At 36.9% G+C, this 11,971-nt stretch overlaps 1 long non-coding RNA gene across 1 annotated transcript; it reads left to right on the top strand.

The window, feature by feature from the left end:
* The first annotated feature begins 5,108 nt into the window (after positions 1-5,108).
* On the top strand, positions 5,109-10,845 carry LOC148252995 (uncharacterized). The gene is made up of 3 exons (XR_015813620.1): positions 5,109-5,701; positions 5,793-5,879; positions 9,532-10,845. It is a non-coding gene; the product is annotated as an uncharacterized LOC148252995 (long non-coding RNA).
* Positions 10,846-11,971: the final 1,126 nt, after the last annotated feature.

Raw genomic sequence — 11,971 nt, 5'->3', positions numbered from 1 at the left:
AAAGAAAGTTACAAGAAACAATTCTAAAGAAAACATAAAATAAATCATAAAATGATCTAAACTAAACCCTCAAGAAGAAGTTTTGTTGTTTGCCACTGTTTTTCTTCTTTTCTCCTCCTTTGGTCTCCTTTTTGTTTTTAGATAATACCTCATTTATATAGTTCAAAACCTAATATTTTGACAGAGTCCAAATCTTATCTCGCATGTCCCACAACCGTGCCGAATTGACACACGACCATGTCTTTCTTGGAATCACATCAGTTTTCAACTTGTAGACACTACACTGTCATGTCTCTTTCATTGAACGAATAAAAATGCTAGCTTCTTAACACATGGTCATGTGTTAACCCAGTATAAGGCACACGACCGTGTCTTTAATCATAGGGTTGTGTCTCACTCCTCCTCAGAAATAAAAATACTAGCTTCTTAACACATGGTCGTGTTATGGCCATATCTTTCATATTTACATGTTTTAACCCTTTTTCGCCCAAATCTTGCTCCATTCCCAATTTTCGTCCAAGTGCCATAGTCATTCCTAAAAATTGCCAAAAATAATTTAGTAGTATATCTTCGGCCTTAACCCTCAACTAGTGATAGTCCAACTTGATATCAATCTTAGACAAGACTAATGTACCCTACAATTGGTCAAATAAGATGTTAATATGGTGCAAGGGGTACTTACTTCTGATAGTAACCTAGTTGAGTTCCCGATAGTTAATACATAGCCTAAGGGTCTTATCCTTCTTCTTCATAAATAAAACTGGGGCATCCCAAGGAGAATGACTTGGTATGATGAACTTCTTCTCCCGCAATGTTGTAATATGATGTTCTAACTCCAAAAGCTCCATTCGATTCATTCGATAGACTGTTTTGAGATAAAGTATCCTTGGGACTAGGTCAATTGAGAACTCAATCTCCTGTTCAAGAGGCAGACCTGGTAGCTCTGTAGAAAAAATATCCATGAAGTTACAGATGATGGGAATAGCCTGATCTGATGGCTTAGGATCCATGTGCCTAGGAATCAGAGAAGGTAGAAAAAGACAAGCAAAATTTTAGAAAAATCCTTACCAGACAATTGCAAAATTCATAAACATTCAGAAAATATTTATTTACAAAATAAAAAACTTCTCCTAGTTCTAAGATTATTTCTTTTTAGGCGAGTGCAAGGTTACAGTTTTATCATCACAGTCGATGGCAGCTTGATAGTTTTCTAACTAGTCCATTCGTAGTATTACATCAAATCCAAAAACATCTAGAAGTATAATATATATAGTTAATTCCTTACCTAAAACGTTCACTCTATAGTTCTTATATACCACATATGCTTCTAATAGTCCTCTATAGAGTGTTTCTACAATCAAAATTTGTCATAGAGGTTATGGTTTAATTCTTAAGTTTCTTACAAATCTACATGACACAAAAGAATGGGTGGCATCAGTATCAATCAAAGTACAGGTAATTATAAATAGAAAATGTATCCTGAATGATAGTTGGTGTACCTACGACACCAGCCTCATCGAGATGGAAGACTCTTTCGTATATAATGGGTCTAATAATGTCCCATGGCTTTTGGGAATAGTCCTTCATAAAATGCTACGTGTTCCTGCACTTGTAGCAAGAATTATTCAAATGGTGTCAGGGTCGATTACCATGATTGTGCCCACAATGCTGACATACCTAAGCTAGCTTAATAGGATTACTAGGAGGTAGGGGTAGAACAATAGTAGGAATTATATGGGATCACTTATCAACACGGTAAGGGCCAGGGCAGGTCATTTTCCTCTTCTGTTGTTATTGTGCACAGACATGATTAATATGTCAATATCGGGCTACAAAAAGTTCCTCGGCCACTAGGCATGCTCAAGAACCTCTGTATAGAAGTTGGACTTCAATATAGCAACTCGGTCAAAGATATCAACTCTCAAACCCTTTAGAAATTTTTGAGTCTTCCTGCTCTAAGTGACTATAATCTAGGGAAAAAACTAGAGAAATTAGACAAATAGGGTAGTGTACTGGCTAATAGTTATGCTTCCTTGATGCAGGTCTTGGAATTCTTTTTTCTTCTTTTCTTGAACATAAACTAGGAAAAAGTTCTTGAGAAAGTCATCCATGAAATGATCCCAAGTTGTCGGAGTTGGCAAAGAATCCTTCTTAAGCTGCCATTGATGTTCGGCCTCTCCAATGAACATAAAACTAGCCAAAAGAACCTTCTGTTTCTCAATAAGATCCAAGATGGAGAAAAACTTCTCAATTTATGGGATCTATACTTCTGTGGCCACAGGTTCAGGCCCACCATCAAAGTGAGGAGGGTTTATCTCCTAAATTCAGAGATATTCTAGGAGATAGTTTGGTTGACAGGATAATGACCATGTGTAAGGGGTGGCTGGTCATTATGGGCTCGGTTGTGACCTATAGCAGTGGTCAGGCCTTGAATAACTTAAAATAATTATGTAAACTCAACTCGGGTTGGAGCATCCTAGGCCTCGGGTTGTTCTACGGAAGGTCTCCCTCGAGTCATTAAGCCCACAAAAGGGAAACAAAAGGTTTTAAAAACAAGTTTGATGAATAGGCCGAAATAGATTATTTCTAATGCTAAGAATTTTCAAATGCTTTTCTAAATCTAAAATTTAGACCTCAGTGTAAGGGATTTCAAAAAATCATGCTCTAATACCAATTATGAAACCCCAGATACTTGTGGGATATAAAGGAGCCTGATAACATAACAGATGCGAGTGCAAATAATAAATATATGCAGCATAAAGTATAATTCCTTAAAATAAAATTTGAGTTTCAAATTTTTACAAGTGAGCCCAAAAAGATGGCTGCCAAAATACATATATAGAAGAGTTATAGAGAGCCACTTCTTCCGTTATAAGTTGGTTTTCTTAGAGTGCAGATAGATAAAGCACTCAAAATCTTCCTAATGATCCATGAGTGGATTCAAACAAGCTTCAATGGGAAACTCAATGAGTGAATCATCACTTCCATCATCTGAGAAGGGCATGGATTAGGGTGAGTTCCACATAACTCAGTAAGAGAAATAACATTTAAATTACACTATTAAGGTTGACACATTAAACTTTAAAATAAAATACCATTACTTAAATGAGTGACTTACCTTTACGACTTATTGTGGCGAATTATTCAAAATATTAAGAAAACCTTTATCTTTCTTTTAAAATTGATTTTTAAACATTGATATCATAATAAGACATAAAGATAGAGAAAAAAAAAAGATAATCAAGACATAACCAGGCAGTGAAATTGAAACTAGTTGAACCAACTAAAAAGATAACAAGATTATAATAAAATAAAAAATAACCTATCGAAACTATTGGAATAGGAAGTATCAAACAATTATTCTAGCCATGTTGTCAGATGGTTAAGTTTTATTTACGTCTTTTACAGATATTTGCGCGAAACTATTCTAACTTATATCAACTAAGGGCAGAATGGATCACCAAACTACCACAGTGAATGACAACATATTCATTTTCATATCAGTCATTTTAGATAAAAACTAATGACCACGATCGTACTTCACCACTGTAGCTCCTATAGATCAGATAAGGCTAATGACCACAGTTGTACTTCGCCGCTATGGCCCCTACAAATTAGAACACGAATCCACTCTCGTAAGAGGGAACATTAGTCTCACTCATAGGGAGTGGTTTACCAATATATTTATATACGAATTCAAATACAGAAACAGAAACCCCTCAAATATAATGGTCAAACAGATTTTCCGTTCTTTCCTATTTCTTTATTGATTTTCATTTATAAAAATCACAAATTTAGGACCTAGTGGGGGTCTAATACATATTTCAACACAAAGGCCCATTTTTCCCGAACTTGGCCATCGGGTCATCCTCTCGAATCAAGACCTAATAGAATGACCCTTTCCACCATTACCAAAGGCAAGACAAAGGGCTAAACACATACACTGCAAATCATCATGCGTTAAGTCAATCATGCATCTTATTTCACATGTTCATATTCATATCAAATAGCAAAAAAAATCACATTTCAAATTCATACATCAAGATAACTCAAAATCTCAAGTTAATTTATCTACAATTCCACTTAGGAATATATAAAAAAATACTCAAGAAATTCCTTACTGAAACCTTTAAACTTTTCGAGATTGGTTTACTTTTAGGAGGAGAAAGGAAGATTGTTTGGTAGAGTACTTGCTTAAGTAGTTTTTCTGAAATTTAAGTGAATAAAGAGCTTAAGGGTGAGCCCTTTTGAAGTTGTAGTGTGAAAATGAAAACCAAGGAGAAAAGAAGGAGATTTACAACATGAAGATCGAGGCCTTTCAATCTCTTCCCAAAACTCTCTCTCTAAACTCTCTCTAAAATCTTAGTTAAGTGAAAAAGAGGAGAAATTAAAAAGAATGGGAGAAAACAGGGAATGGAGAGGGCTTTAAATAGCCATGGGGAAAATGCATGTTTGTCACAAGGCAACATGCATGGCTAACACATGACAGCTGGTGGAGGGGAGCACCCAGCGACAGTGACTAATGGGAGGCGACACGACAGGCAGCTGCAGGCGATGCGATAGGTAACCGCGCGAGTGGCTGACGAGATGTGCGTTGACAGTGCATAGACTGCAGTTGCAATGCACAGACTTGCTATGTGACACGCGTTACGCCACGTGACTGCACGCTCTGTGATGTGACGTACGTGGAGGCTTGCACAATGTGACATCACACATTGTGAGTGACATGACATGTGGGCAGGCTCATGCATAGTTCGCCTTGCGTGCGCGCAAGCTCGAGGGCCATTTTCCGCAGTTCCTAGATTTTTTACCTGCCATTTTTCATGTTTTCTTATTTTTGTTCCTTTTTATTTGAAAAGTAAAAATAACTTTTAACAAAACTCACAATAAATAAAAATAAATAAAATAAAATAAGCTAATTTTATAATTTAATAAATAAAGTATTAAAAATTTAAAATATTAACAAGCGAAGTAAATTTCAATTTTTGATAGATATTTAAATTAATTACTAAAGGCCATAATGCTGGGAAAATATGAGAGTTTTAAAACACCACATTTGAATACAAAAGTTTCGGGTGCTACATCATTAATTTCGGTCAAAAAGTATTTAAAACTCCAAAGAAAAATGAAAGAAATAGGAAAAAACAAAAAATGGTGGGGAGAAACCTCGCAAACTACATAAATGGCCAACAAGCCCACGAGCCCGCGTGCCCGCTCACCTGCATACCTACGTGCCTGCAAATCTGCACGTACAGGCAATGTAAACCATGCACATGCCTACGCAGACATCACGTCGCGCGCAGCAGGTAACGTTCCATCACGTGTGCTTGCACGCACGTCATTTCATGCAACGCACATCACTTCATGCAACGCACATCACGTTATGCGTCTCCCGCCTGCGGTTAGCACTGCCAACCTGCATGCTATCAACGCACATTTCGTCGGCTGCCCACACAGGTTACCTGTCGGGTCGCTGCAGCCACCTGTCCCATTGCCTGTAGTCGTCGCATCAATCACCTTTATCGACTGTACTCCTCCGTCAGCTCTATTTAAAACCCTCTCCGTTCATTATTTTCAACCATTCCTTCCATTTTCTCATCTTCTTCACTTGACCAAGAGTTTTGAGAGAGAGTTTAGAGAAAGCTATGAAGAGAGAGAGAGAGTCTTGGGAAGAGACCGAAAGACCTTCGATCTTCACATGGTAATTCTGCTTCTTTCCTCATTGGTTTTTTTTTTCACACTACAACTTCAGAAAAGCTCACCCTTAAGCTCTTTATTCACTTAAATTTCAGAAAAGCTACTTAACACAAGAACTCTACCAAAAAACCTTTTTTCTCCTTCAAAAAACAAACAAATCTCGAAGAAGCTTAAATATTTTGGTAAGGGATTTCTTTAATATTTTCTCATTCATTTCTAAGTAGATTTTCTAGACAATTAATTTAAGATTTTGAATTATCTCGATGCATGAATTTGAAATATGATTTGTTTGCTATTTGATATGAATATGGACATGTGAAACAAAATGCATGATTGACTCAAATGCATGATGATTTGAAGTGTGTGCAGGGTTGGCCCTCTGTGTTGCCTTTAGTGATGGTGGAGAGGGTCATTCTATTGGGCTTTAGTTCGAGAAGATGAGCTAATTGCTAAGTCAGGGTAAAATGGGTCTTAGTGCAAAAATATGTTACTATACATCCAACGAGTCCTAAATTTGTGATTATTATAAAGGAAAATCAGTAAAGAAAGGGGAAAGAATAGAAAATCCATTTGATCGTTATTTTTTAGGAGTTTTTGTTTTTGTATCTGAATCCATGTTTTCCATTCACAGCAGTAGTTTAGGGATCCCTTCTGCCCTCAGATGATATATGCATTTTCGATTTATATGCATTTTCAATATTTTTGGTCAATGTCCAACCACAATCTATATACAATAATATAGTCATCATAACCTTTTTATGTTTAATTAAGATTGTACAATTTGGATGAGAATTGAAGAACTTTGAAATTTTTAATACTTAAAGATACTGGAAAAAATATATATATCCTAATAATAATTTTATACTAAAATAGTTCATAAAGCTCTCTTGTTATGGTTATCTATCGGTAGCAAATACCAAACATTAGTTTTTTGCAATCTTCCAAACATTTAAGAACCGAGAGAGTGACTACTGAAAAATTCTTAGTCAAGTTGCCAAATTGAAGAGAGAAATAAGAGAAAATAGTATGGGATATTGACTTGTTGTCTCTTCTCCTCTTATACTCCCAGAATGGGACTTTTTCCAAGAAGGCTTATTCATTGTTTTTTTTTTTCAGATGAACTCAAAATCTTATCTCTCTCTTGCCATAGGAGAGGAATTATTTAAGAGTTATATGCCCAAGTCACCATCATGTTTTTAAGCCTTTGTTATGATTAATTACATATATGGAATTATACAGAAATTAGCTCACCAATTAATTATCTAATTATTAATCTATTTATTTTATTTATATTTAAAAAATAATTTTCATTAGTAAAATTAATAATTTTCATTAACTTCAATAAGTAAAAAATATCTAGTGATTAGTGTATCCATGAGAACATTTGGTATATATGTCCTCACCCCTATATATAAGAGTTTGACAATCCATAATTTTAAGGACCCTTAACATGTTCAGTTATCCTATACATTCATGTCGTCTTAATACATCCTAGAATGACCAAAGCATGATTTGCATTAACTCATTTGTTAAATACTATTACATCTTTCCATTTTCATGACCAAAATTTTCGTCTTTTATAAATTTTACTTCTAAATACATTCTTAATATGGTTAAAAATCTTCAGAATTAACAAGGAAACTGTATCATATCTTTCCTCAGATCAGCGCCCTTAAAGCACACAACACCACTACAGCAGGTGGAAAGTCTAGCTGCTATGCCACCCAACGTCTCACTAACTCAACATCTCCATCACATTCAACTTCTTCCCTAACTATAAAAGCTCGTGAGATGATATAGTGCTCACTCTGACCATTATCACATGCCCAATAATTTGAGGTTTGGCTCATATTTTTTCTGCCAAAACTCTACCTATTCAAATAAAAGAGCTAGAACCCTTGCTTTTAGTGTCTAAAGGTTTAACGCTCAACTATTATATACAAACTTCTATTCATGGCTTATAATTTCTTTCTATTTCTCCTTAATTTCTTATTTCTGTGAACAAATCTCAATTTTCAAACCATGATCAACATGTAACACCCTGCTCACCACGACGTTAAATTTGTATCTGTAAATCCCAATTTATTCGGGCCTTAAGGTCACCTGAACTTATTTAAATTTATTTCATAATTTATATCATATTTCGTAATTTAATTTATTCATATTTTATTATTTTATTTTATTTTTGTTGCATTTTTTATTTAAAAAAAAATTCAAGAAAAAACTAAAAAATAGAGTGAAATCCTGCGGCAAAACGCTTGCAGAAGAGGCTCGCCCTTATGGACGTAATGCACTTTGCACGTGCGTGCGGGCATGACCAGCATAGGACGTTCGCACTGTACACACATGCAATCCGGGCGGGGCACGTGGTCGGTCAGCATGTGTGTCCCATCGCACGCAGATAGGCTAGTTTGTGCGCTTGTCACATCGCGCATGGATAGGGCCAGGCATCGTGCGCCCTGTAGGCAAGCAGGCTAGCTCCTACATGCGGCTGGATAGGCCGGCACCTGCAGGCTAGCCCTGCAGCGCACAACCGGCCTGGTGAGGTGCACTACCGCATCAGCCAGTATGCTGCCACCACCTTAGGCACTGTGTGCTACCTTGAGCGGTGTGCCATCACCTTGTGTGAAGAGCCACTACCGGTGGAGGATTCTTCCTTCATTTTTTGTAGCGCCATCAGGTCACGTCAAATTGCTCATCTTTCACTCAACTTTCTCTCTTCTCAGCAAATTTTACCATTTGGTGCAAATCCAACAGTCCCCATTTTGTATAAATAGGGATCCTTTCTTCCATTTTTCTTATCACTTCCATTTCATTCTTCCATCTTCTAAGAGGTTAGAGAGAGAGGGAGTGATCTAGAGGGAGAAGAAGAGGAGAAAAAGAAGAAAGGTATAGGTAAACTTTAAGGTTTCAGTAAGGAATTTATTATTTCCTTAAACATTTTAAGGAGCATTTCTAGAAAATCAAAATTATGAAGTTTGTGTTTTGTGTTTTGTATGTTTCATATTTAGTAGTTACAATAAAGTGAATTGTTCTTAATTTCAAGCATGCTATGTGATTATAGGCACTTGATGATTTGTATGTAAATTAAATAATATGAATCTGATGATAATTTTTTAAAATATTTATTAAAAAAAAGAAAAGGAGAATGAGCCTGAATAGTCCGAAAAATATATATATTTTTATTGACATGCATAATGCATCAAGTGTCTCATTAGGTTTTTTTATCTTTGAAGAATTTTTGCTTCTCCCTCCCCCATCTGGTCTGAAAAGACGTGAGATGACCACTCCCTATAGTTAATGGCACACCCTCTGATGAGGGCAGTGATGCGAATATCTATTAGGAATCACTTTTGGCTAAGTACTATCATGGCTATAGAATATCTAATAGGACCACTGTGGTTGGTACAACCACAGTCATAGATCGTACCATGGTTTGGTAAGTCAGAAATGTGCCTGAGTAAATTTTCGTTATATATCTTATCTAGTCATTCCACATGGATAGTTGAAAATCTGTATCTGCCCTTAGAGATGGAAGCCAGAACGACTTCACAAAGTATGACATGAAAAATCTGAATTTTTCATGATTTATTTGAGTTTCTCTGTTGTTAGGAATGATTTTGATTTGATTATTGTGACTATGACATGATGTTTCTTTAATAAATAAAATTATTTTCATAAAGTAAGATAGGATCCAAATGCGACTTTATGTTAAATATTAATGACATAATTGTTCACTTTTAAAATTTTATGATGTTATTTAAAAAATATTAATCATATAATTGTTCACTTTTAAAATCTTATGATGTTATTTAAATACTATTTTCTTTACAGAGTATATGGAACTCATCCTTTCCATGCCCTCCTAGATGAGAAAGATAGTGAGGAACCGACCACTGACCTATCCCTTAAAGTCTATGAGAATTCTGTGGATCCATAAATTTTGAGTGCATGACTTATCCCGCACTTTGATGAGTCTAATTGCATAGTGAAAAAAGTGACCCTTTTATATTTTGATATTTTGTATTTTGTATTTTGTTGCCACTTCTAGCATTAGTTATATACATATGTAATTGGAACTTATATATTTTGGTGAGAAATTTGTAATAATTTACTTCGTTAGAATACAATTTTTATCATGTACTCGTAATCTGTTTCTGTATCTGGCACCCTTATGCCTTAATTAACATTTGAGATGTCACAAATGGTATTATAATAGTTACACGAACCAAATCCCTTACAACTGAGGCTGTAGGTTGAAAAACCCTTAGGATATTTAGGAAAATAAGTCATCTTTTTCAAACTAGACCATTATTGTTTGCAACTTTCTAGAATTTTTTTCAATCGAATTACCTAGTCTACCTCACCCGTGAGAGATAGAGTTTTCTATCGAATTGCTTCTTGGAATCCACCCAATTTCAAAACCTACCTATCGTATGAATCGTGCTGAGCTTGTAGAACTGGAAAACCAGCTTTTCGAGCTTCTTGGCTAGAAGTTTATTCGGACTAGTCACTCCCGTTGGGGCACTCCAGTGTTATTTGTGGAAAAAAGGATAGATTTTCCCCTACAGGAAAAAAATGCGGTTCGGGAAAAGATAAAAGTTGAGCCCTTGTTATGTGGGATCTTTTTTGGATCGTAGAGTGTATTTGATCTATAACGTATCACCTTACTCTCCCTCAAGAGTTTGTGGTCTATATGATATTTTTCATGTCTCTATGCTCAAAAACTACCACCTTGACACTTCTCATATCATTCCTCACCATGAGACTCAGGTACAAGCCAATATGGCTTACACGGAACTTCCCATGAAAATTTTTGGTTGGACCGATAAAGTTTTACGCAACAAAATGATCCCTATGGTGAAGTTACAGTGGCAGCACCACACTTCGGAAGAGGTGACGTGGGAGTTGGAGAGTGAGATGAGAAAGAAGTTCCCAGACCTATTCGAAATAAATTTGGAGGACCAAATTTTTGAAGGTAGGGGGGATGTAAAACTCCGCTCACCACCACACTAAATTTATATTTAGAAATCCCTATTTATTCGGGTCTTAAGGCCACTCGAACTCGTTTAAATTTATTTCATAGTTTATATCGTATTTCGTAATTTAAAGTAATAATTTTAATTTATTCAGATTTTGTTATTTTATTTATTATTATAATTATTTTATCCTATTTTATTTTTGTTGCATTTTTTATTTAAAAATAATTTTTAAGAAAAAAATCTGAATATGGTGCGAAATCCCGTGGGAAAACGCCAATGGGAGAGACTCGTCCGTGCGAGCGCGACACATTATGCGCGAGCAGATGTGCACGACAAGTGCAGGATGTGCGCACTATGCGTACGTCCCATTCGCACAGGGCGAGGGGCCGGTCTGTGCATGCATCCCATCGTGTGTAGACTGGCCAATCCGTGCGCGCATCACATCGCGCACGGACAGGGACAGACGCTGTGTGCCATATACGCGCGCCATCCGTGCAGTAGGCCTACCTGTTGTTGGCCCTTCGCGCGTGCAGGCTAGCTTCTGCGCACGGCATGATAGGCTGGTGCCTACAGGCTAGGCCTGCAGTGCGCGACCGGCCTGGTGAGGCGCATTACTGCCTCGGGCAGTGTGCTGCCGCCCCTTTGGGCACCGCGTGCTGCCGCCCCCTTGGGCGCCGCGTGCTGCCTTGGGCGGTGGGCCACCGCTTTAGGTGGAGAGCTGCCACCAGTGGAGGATTCTTCATCCATTTTTTGTGCATCGCGTCGCATCAAATCGCTCATCTTTCACTCAACTTTCTCTCTCCTCACTGAATTTTGACACATGGTGCAAATCCAACTATCCTCATTTTCTATAAATAGGGACCATTTCTTCTATTTTTCTCATAATTTTCATTTCATTCTTCTGTCTTTCAAGAGCTTAGAGAGAGGGAGTGATTTAGAGGGGAAAAGGAGAGGAGAAGAAGAAAAAATGTGTAGGAAAACTTCAATGTTTCGATAAAGAATTTAGTACTTAAACATCTTATTTGAATACAAAGGTTTCGGGGTGTTAACATCATTAATTTTTGTCAAAAAATATTTAAAACTCTAAAGAAAAATGGAAGAAATAGGAAAAAATAGATAATGGCTGGGAGAAACTTTGCGATTTGCAGAAACAGTTCGCGAACCCGCATGCTCGCGTCCCTATAAATCAACACGTGCATGCGAGGTAGACTATGTGCGAGCCTGCGCACACGTTAGGTCTTGTGTAGCGCGCGACGTTCCATCGCGCGTGCCTACGCGCATGTCTGCGAGCC

Source organism: Carica papaya, chromosome 7 (assembly GCF_054855325.1).
Source record: "Carica papaya isolate Zhongbai chromosome 7, ASM5485532v1, whole genome shotgun sequence".
Classification (NCBI taxonomy): Eukaryota; Viridiplantae; Streptophyta; class Magnoliopsida; order Brassicales; family Caricaceae; genus Carica; species Carica papaya.
The sequence above is the reverse complement of the archived record's forward strand: the minus strand, read 5'-3'. Positions and strand labels throughout refer to the sequence as shown.